We start from the raw sequence: 7,271 nt of genomic DNA, 5'->3' as shown, positions 1-7,271 counted from the left end.
TAGCCAGTTTGGCTCAGGGGATAGAGTGTTGACTTGCGGATCGAAGGGTCCTGGATTCGTTCAATTCCAGTCACATACAGCCTTGGTCAGGTCTGTGTGGGAGGCAACCAATTGATGTGTCTCTCTCATGGATGTTTTTTCTCTCTCTGTCTCTCCCCCTCCCTTTCACTCTCTCTAAAAAAATTAATGGGAAAATATCCTCAGGTGAAGATTAACAAAAAAAAAAAAAATAAAAGACACATAGACCACTGCAATATTTTTTATCTCTAATCTAATTCCCTCACATAACTATGCCCACATTTTGTTCTCCAAAATTCTCAGACAATCCCTCTCCAGTCCCAGCTCACACCCCTCTTGTTCTTCAGCTTCAGCTTCAGCTTCACCTCTTCCAAATCTGCATCACAAAAGCTCAAAGAATCATCTGGCAAAGTAGAACTACCCTGGGAGAGAGGGAGAGAGATGAAAAAAAGGGCAAAAGGGCAAGTCTTGGAAAGTTTATGCATTAATAATATCATAACATTTATAGCAGTGAAACTTTGAAAACCGCCTAAACATCAAACAATAGGAAAATGGTTAAATTATGGTCTACTTGTTACTGGTTATACGAATAAGATAGACTTAGTCCCTATGCTCATGGAGCATATGGTCTAATGGGAATATTTTATAGCCATTCCAATAAATGTGCTTTAGAAATACAGTTAATAATGTGAAAAGAAAACGAATGGCACAATTTCAAGTGAAAAATTCAGATAACAAGCTGCATGTATAGAAGTAAAATTCCAATTTAAAAATGTCTGTATGTAAGTCCTTACATATGTATGTATATGTACATATATCTGTATGCATGCATATCAAACTGTTAAAAGTGGATATTGACATTACAGGTAATTTTTACTTTTAAAGTAATTTTCGTTGTTTTCAAAATGTTAATGGTAAGTACATTTTTAATAGTAAGTGGAGTTTAAAGATTATTCTGGTCCCTTTCCTTATAATTTTCTGCATTTTTCAAATGTCAATAGAATGTATAATTAGGAAAAGCATGAATCAATCCACAGTATTTGATATCATTGCCTCAGAGAGACTGCCACAGTGGCTTCCCGAGTTCATAGATGTTTACCTCCACTAGCTCTGAAGACCTGAATGTATATGTGTGTGTGTGTGTGTGTGTGTGTGTGTGTGTGTGTGTGTGTGAATAAAGAATATACATATTCTATTTGGGTCTTTACAACAGAGTGGATTATTACCAAAGCATAATTTGCATATGCTTACCTTGACTATGCCACCGTGGACTCTAATGAAATTGAGTTTACCTGCTCTTCAAAACACAAGCACTATAATTTTAACAGATGGCTTTTAAGCAAGCAAATCATATCCTTAAAATACGAGGGTGAAAGAATAACCCTGGACAATTCTGTTCGAGTTTATACAGTAAATTTACTGTGTCTTCCTTTTGTCGATATGGAAATCTACAGTGATATTAAAATATAATTTATGTTATAAAGAAAATGAATTTTGCTTAATACAGTACAAAGCCATTGAGTGCCAACCCCATGACATGAGTCTCTCCTTGAACCACCAAATACCACTGAGAGGAGTGAGCGAATTATCGGAGGTGATTTTAATTTAGATTACTAAAACATTTCCATAGACATAGAAGTCTGAGTTGATTAAACCTCAAACTTATCTGATTAAAGCACTTATTATATTATGGTTGAGGTTACAGGAAAGTACTTCAATTGATGGGATAATTATGAATTAATAGGGGAGGATATGACTTAGAAAATTTGTTTCAATTATTTAAATGATTGCTGTACAAAGGATATTAAGACACTAAAATTGTCTTGACACCATATCAAATTGCCAGGCAGAGCTCTGAAGATGAATAACTTCATGGTGCCTATGATGCCTAATTATTTTCTGACACATTGTTCACTTAGCTTAAGAGATAAAAAGAAAAATATGAAAATTCAACTAAAGGAAATATTTGCCCAATTGAATATTATTGGCAATGTGTTTCAAGTTCATTTCCTCAGCTGTTTTTAGAGACGTCCCCAGCAAAGGTGTCATTAGGTATACTAAATGGATCTTTTCCCCTGGAAATCCTTATTTTGCTTGTAGCTCTTAAGACATGTATAGTTAGCCTTCCTGATTAATGAGAATGATGAGTCGACAGTTACGCACGTAATGCGTTGACCTCCATGGGGGATGTTGTTTTCAGCTCAAACTCAATCTGGGAGTTATACTTTTACCCCAAAGCTAAAGAAATGAAACCTCCCTTTATGCTGTAAAATGAATCAAAACAGGAACATGATCCAAGAGCTAGAGGTCATCTCTTTTGGGGGGGAAACCCACTTAAGTATCTTCTGCATGTTCATGTGCTTAAGTTAACTATATTACAAACTGTACATGGATCCTGTTACAAGTTTGGACCAGTCATTCTGATAAAATTGTTGGCATCTCTATAAAGGCCTGTATTAAAGAACCCTTCCATTAGTTATGACAGGCAGGTATCCATTGGTTCTGGGTGGCACCCATTGACTATAGATGTAGAGATTTTGGGGGTCCTCAGTAGAGAGGCCAGTGATAAAGCTTTTTCTTTAGTTCATGAGCAGTGCTGTCCTAGGCAGCCTTGGCTGCTACCCATGAGCGAAACAGTCCTCAGTTCCTAGTGATAGCGTAACATTGAACAATGTGTATGCTTACATTTCTAATTTCTCTTGCTATCATCCTTTCTTCAGATGCCAGGGGGAAGTTATGTTTTAAATCAATTGATAATGCCATGCATGTCTAAATAAGTTGCTTCCACGGAGATTATAGAAAATAAAATTCTTAAATTATATTATTCAGATCTATGAGAACATACAATTGGCTGTCAGGTGTTTTAGGGCAGAGGTAGGTTCCTTCCTTCCTTCCTTCCTTCCTTCCTTCCTTCCTTCCTTCCTTCCTTCCTTCCTTCCTTCCGTCCTTCCTTCCTCCCTTCCTCCCTCCCTCCTTTTCTCCCTTCCTTCCTTCCTTCCTTCCTTCCTTCCTTCCTTCCTTCCTTCCTTCCTTCCTTCCTTCCTTCCTTCCTTCCTTCCTTCCTTTCCTTATCCCAAACAGGATTTGAGAAGGTTTCTAAGCCTTTCTAAGCTTCATGGCTATAAAGAAGAGAAGCTTGCCGGTTCTATTCTGATATCTTATTTCTGCCAATACCTTAGGGAGGCGGAGACTGACGCATGCTCCTTCAGCATCTCTGTGTTTCTCTGATTAGGGTTCATGTGTCATAGTGAGGACAGGAAGAGAGAGGTCCTAAGTGGAGACCCTTACTATGAGATCTTGGACAAGTCATGTCTACTTCTTACCTACACAATCATAGGAATTATAATATATCTGCCTCAGAGTATTAGTGAAGCATCAAAGATAACAATGACTATACATGTCATTTGGAAGTGCTATTCTTCTATCAGAGTTTCATAGTATATTCCACTGATGTGTTTGTGGGATAGAAATACAAGAAAGTGTTGCATATTTTTTCTTCAGGGAGAATAGTGTTGCATTTTAATTTTACTTAGACATAAGTATAAACATTTGATGATTAATAGTGTCTACCTAGATTTAGGTATGGTGAATCAACAAACACTTCATAGTTTTCTTAAACTGGCACTTGAAAGGAAAATTATAATAATAGTAGCATGTTTGTGCCCCTACAATATGCTCAATTTTGTTTAAGCCTGAAAATAACCTTATTGTCAAGATTCCGTTATTTCCACTTTTATATGTAGAAACAGAGGTCTATGGGAGTAAATCAGTGGTCCAAGATCTCATGAGTGGTAGATCTTGGACCACTGATTTACATTTAAATCAGAGGCAGGATTTAAATCGACTTGAGACTCTGTGCTCTGAACTGCCCACCTTCCTGTGCACATCCCCTGTGATTTTAATTAAAATGTGCTAAATATTTAAATCAAGCGTACAGAGTGTCTGGTTAAATATGTCCTTATGAAAGCATTTTTACTCTTCTTTACTCATTTAGAACTCATCAAAAGCAATAACAACAACAAAAAGAATGAAAAGGGGGGGTGGGGGAAGAAACCCTTTATAGTCAATGAAACAATAAGATGATGACAACTTCAACCTGAAATCTATGAGGCATTTCTGGACTGAAAGAGGGACATGAGAGGGGAAGCACACAGATTTCCCTCAAATGCCCCAAACCTACAGACCCATCCTGCAGCTCTTCAGGTTCATAGGATGCCTGTGGCTGTGGCCGGACCCAGTGTATGAGGGCAGGTGCCCCTGTGGAGACCTGGGTTAACAGTTCTCATGGCAGGGAGGGCACCTCGGAAGAGAAACCTCAGGGACACTCTGTGATTGTCTAGTGTAAATACTTCCCACTAGCAGCAGGATAAAGGAGAGCAGGGGAGCAGTATTCGCCTCCTCACAGCATGGGAAGGACTTGATTGACAGCTGTAGTAAGCCTCAGAGACAAAGGGAGAACACACTCCCAGGGCATTTGGTCTCCCACCCTTGAACTTGCCCTCTGGCAGGTTACAGCAGGCAGGTGCTCCCTCTCCACCACAGCGTTGCCCTCCCTGCACCTTCTCAGCTCCTGTTCTCAATCAGCCCAGGCTTCGCAATTCCTCGTTCTCCAGGAATGGCCAGAGGAGGCGCCTGGGAAGGAGCAGAACACTCGGAGCTGTGATTTGAATATTTGTTCAGTTTTGGGCTTCTCCATGTAGGTACTGGAAATGTGAGTCAGGAGAATGAAAGGGGCTGTGAAAAATTATATAAATGGAGCCACTTTGAAATAGAGTTGGGCCTGCCATCACAGAGGAACTGCCGTGTACATCTTACTCCTCAAAGCTTTGGAATGTTTAAACTGGGCAAAATCTCCTTTGGGCTGGGCCAAAGCGACATTTGCAAAGCCAACAGGAAAGGCAGGCATTCTGAAGACTGGACTGAAAATGAAAGACATTCTTTAGAATTAGCACTACCGTGTATAACTAAAGAATAATTTAGCCTATATGTACCCATAGAAATTCCTTCCTTCTACTCATGTCATTATTTCTCTTTCTCCTACCTCCCCCGCCCCCCGCCTTCACCTCCTAATCAGAATACTTTTGGAGTTATGCCTGAATCAGTGCTTCTTGAATAGCTATTCTTTTTGATCTCAAATAAGTGCTTGCTGCCTCTCACTTTGGCCATTTATTTTTTAGGTTAATACAGTAAGATAACTCATGGACATGGGCAACAGTGTGGTGACTGCGGGAGGTGGGAGAGGGCATAGAGGGGATAAATGTTGATAGAAAAAAACCAACAACACAGGGTAATCAGAGCTTAATTGATTGTCTGATTAGTGGCACAGATTGGTCCTGACATTCTGCAATATTCAAACTCTAAATCCCAATGTTAGAATTTCCTAAACACTTCTGCCTCCTGCATAATTTGGAGTATGAGTCATCCCCTTCTCCCTCCCCCAGGCATCCCTTTCAGTTACACCTCTTTCAGTTCTGACAAAGGTTGCCCCTGTTTATCCCTGGGTATGTAATTCACCGACTGTCTGCATTACCCTTTCAGTATTCCACTGAGAGGAGGAAAAATATTCCACTGTGATGCTGAGCAGCACTGAGTGGAAGTGTGACCTACATGAACTTTCCCTCCTATGAAAGGTGGGAAAAGACAGAGGGGTCTGTCTGTGGCTGGGAGTGATCCATAGGAGGGTTGTATACATTCCCATCTCTTTTGTTGTTTACATGTGTTATCAGGAATGTGGGAGATGAGCAACCTTTTGAAGTGGATGAAAAAGTCCAGATGGCTGTTTCCTTTTGTTCTGATCAAAACTGTCAGCTTAGCACACACACCAGAGCTTCTAGCCCACCATGTAGGTTGTGGCAGCCTTGGTGAGACTGTGTCCACAGCCATAATCTTGAATTTACATCGTGTACTGCCCTACATCACTCTTCCCTTCCCACATTTATTCCTTAGCTAATATTGACCCCATTTGAAGAAGAATCACTTTTTATTTTAAGAGAAGTAGAAAAAGAGACATCACAAAACGAATCATCCCCCAAAATAGGAAGAGTCTGTATATTTTCAAAAAAAAAATTGCGAAGAGTTTTGATAAGGGGATCTCTGAGGGTTCCGAGACTATAATACATCAAACAGAAAAGGAAGAGTCCATAGAACTTAGAAAAGAACTGCAGGAAAACAAAATCACTACAGGGATGAAAAAAACACTTCAGAAGCAACAAGAACAAAGAAACAATAAGTGCAGGTGCCCTTATTGTAAAAACACACCAGAGATATGAGTGTTGCACAGGCTTGAGGAATCACAAAAACAAAATGGGAAATGAAAGATATTAAAAAGAATATAAAAAAGTGACCAAACTGGAAGACAGAGGAAGCTTAATCAACATAAGTATAATTGATTTTCTGAAGAAGAGAACAGAATAAGTGAAACAAAAATATTCAAGCATATTTATGCATTCAAGGAATGTTTATTACATACCTATTATGTAACTCTAGACATAGGGGGAAAGTACTAAACAAAAATATAAAAGACAGCTTTCCTGAACTAAACAAAACATGAATTGCAGATAAGAATACATTTATCCTAGAAAGAACAAAAACCACAAACTTGATATAGAATAATTGAAATTCTGTCCGGCCTAAGGGGTTCAGTTGGTTGCCAGTTTGATTCCTGGTCAAGGCACTGATCAATGTTTTTCTCTCACATGATGTTTCTCTCCCTTCTCTTTCTAAAAGAAATTAAATATTAGTTTTACTACAGTCCATAGTTTACATTACCATTCACCTATGTGTTGAAGAGTTCTATGAGTTTTGACAAATGAATAATATCTTCCAAAGTGGCTGTACCATTTTGTATCCACACCAGTAATGAGTGAGAGTCCGTCTTGCTCCACACCCTCACCAGAATTTGGTGCTTGCTGTCAGTGTTTTGAATTTTGGTCATTCTAATAGATGTGTAGTGGTATTTCATTGTTTTAATTTGCATTTCCCTGACGACATATGATGTGGAGCATCCTATCATATGCTTATTTGTCACCTGCATATCCTTTTTGACCAGGTGTCTGTTAAGGTGTTTAGCCCATTTTTCAATTGAGTTGTTGTTGTTTTTTATTGTACACAATCTAATTTAATGTGGCTTTCTACCTTCATAAGTAAAGTTCTCCTGCCTTATTTCTTGTATAAACCTCCCCCTCCTTTAAAATAAAGTACAAGACGAGTTTTGCTTATACTTTGTTTAGGATTTCTTACATCTATGTTCATAC

The sequence above is a fragment of the Myotis daubentonii genome, chromosome 13 (assembly GCF_963259705.1).
Source record: "Myotis daubentonii chromosome 13, mMyoDau2.1, whole genome shotgun sequence".
NCBI classification, from domain to species: domain Eukaryota; kingdom Metazoa; phylum Chordata; class Mammalia; order Chiroptera; family Vespertilionidae; genus Myotis; species Myotis daubentonii.
This window is presented reverse-complemented; position numbering follows the sequence as displayed.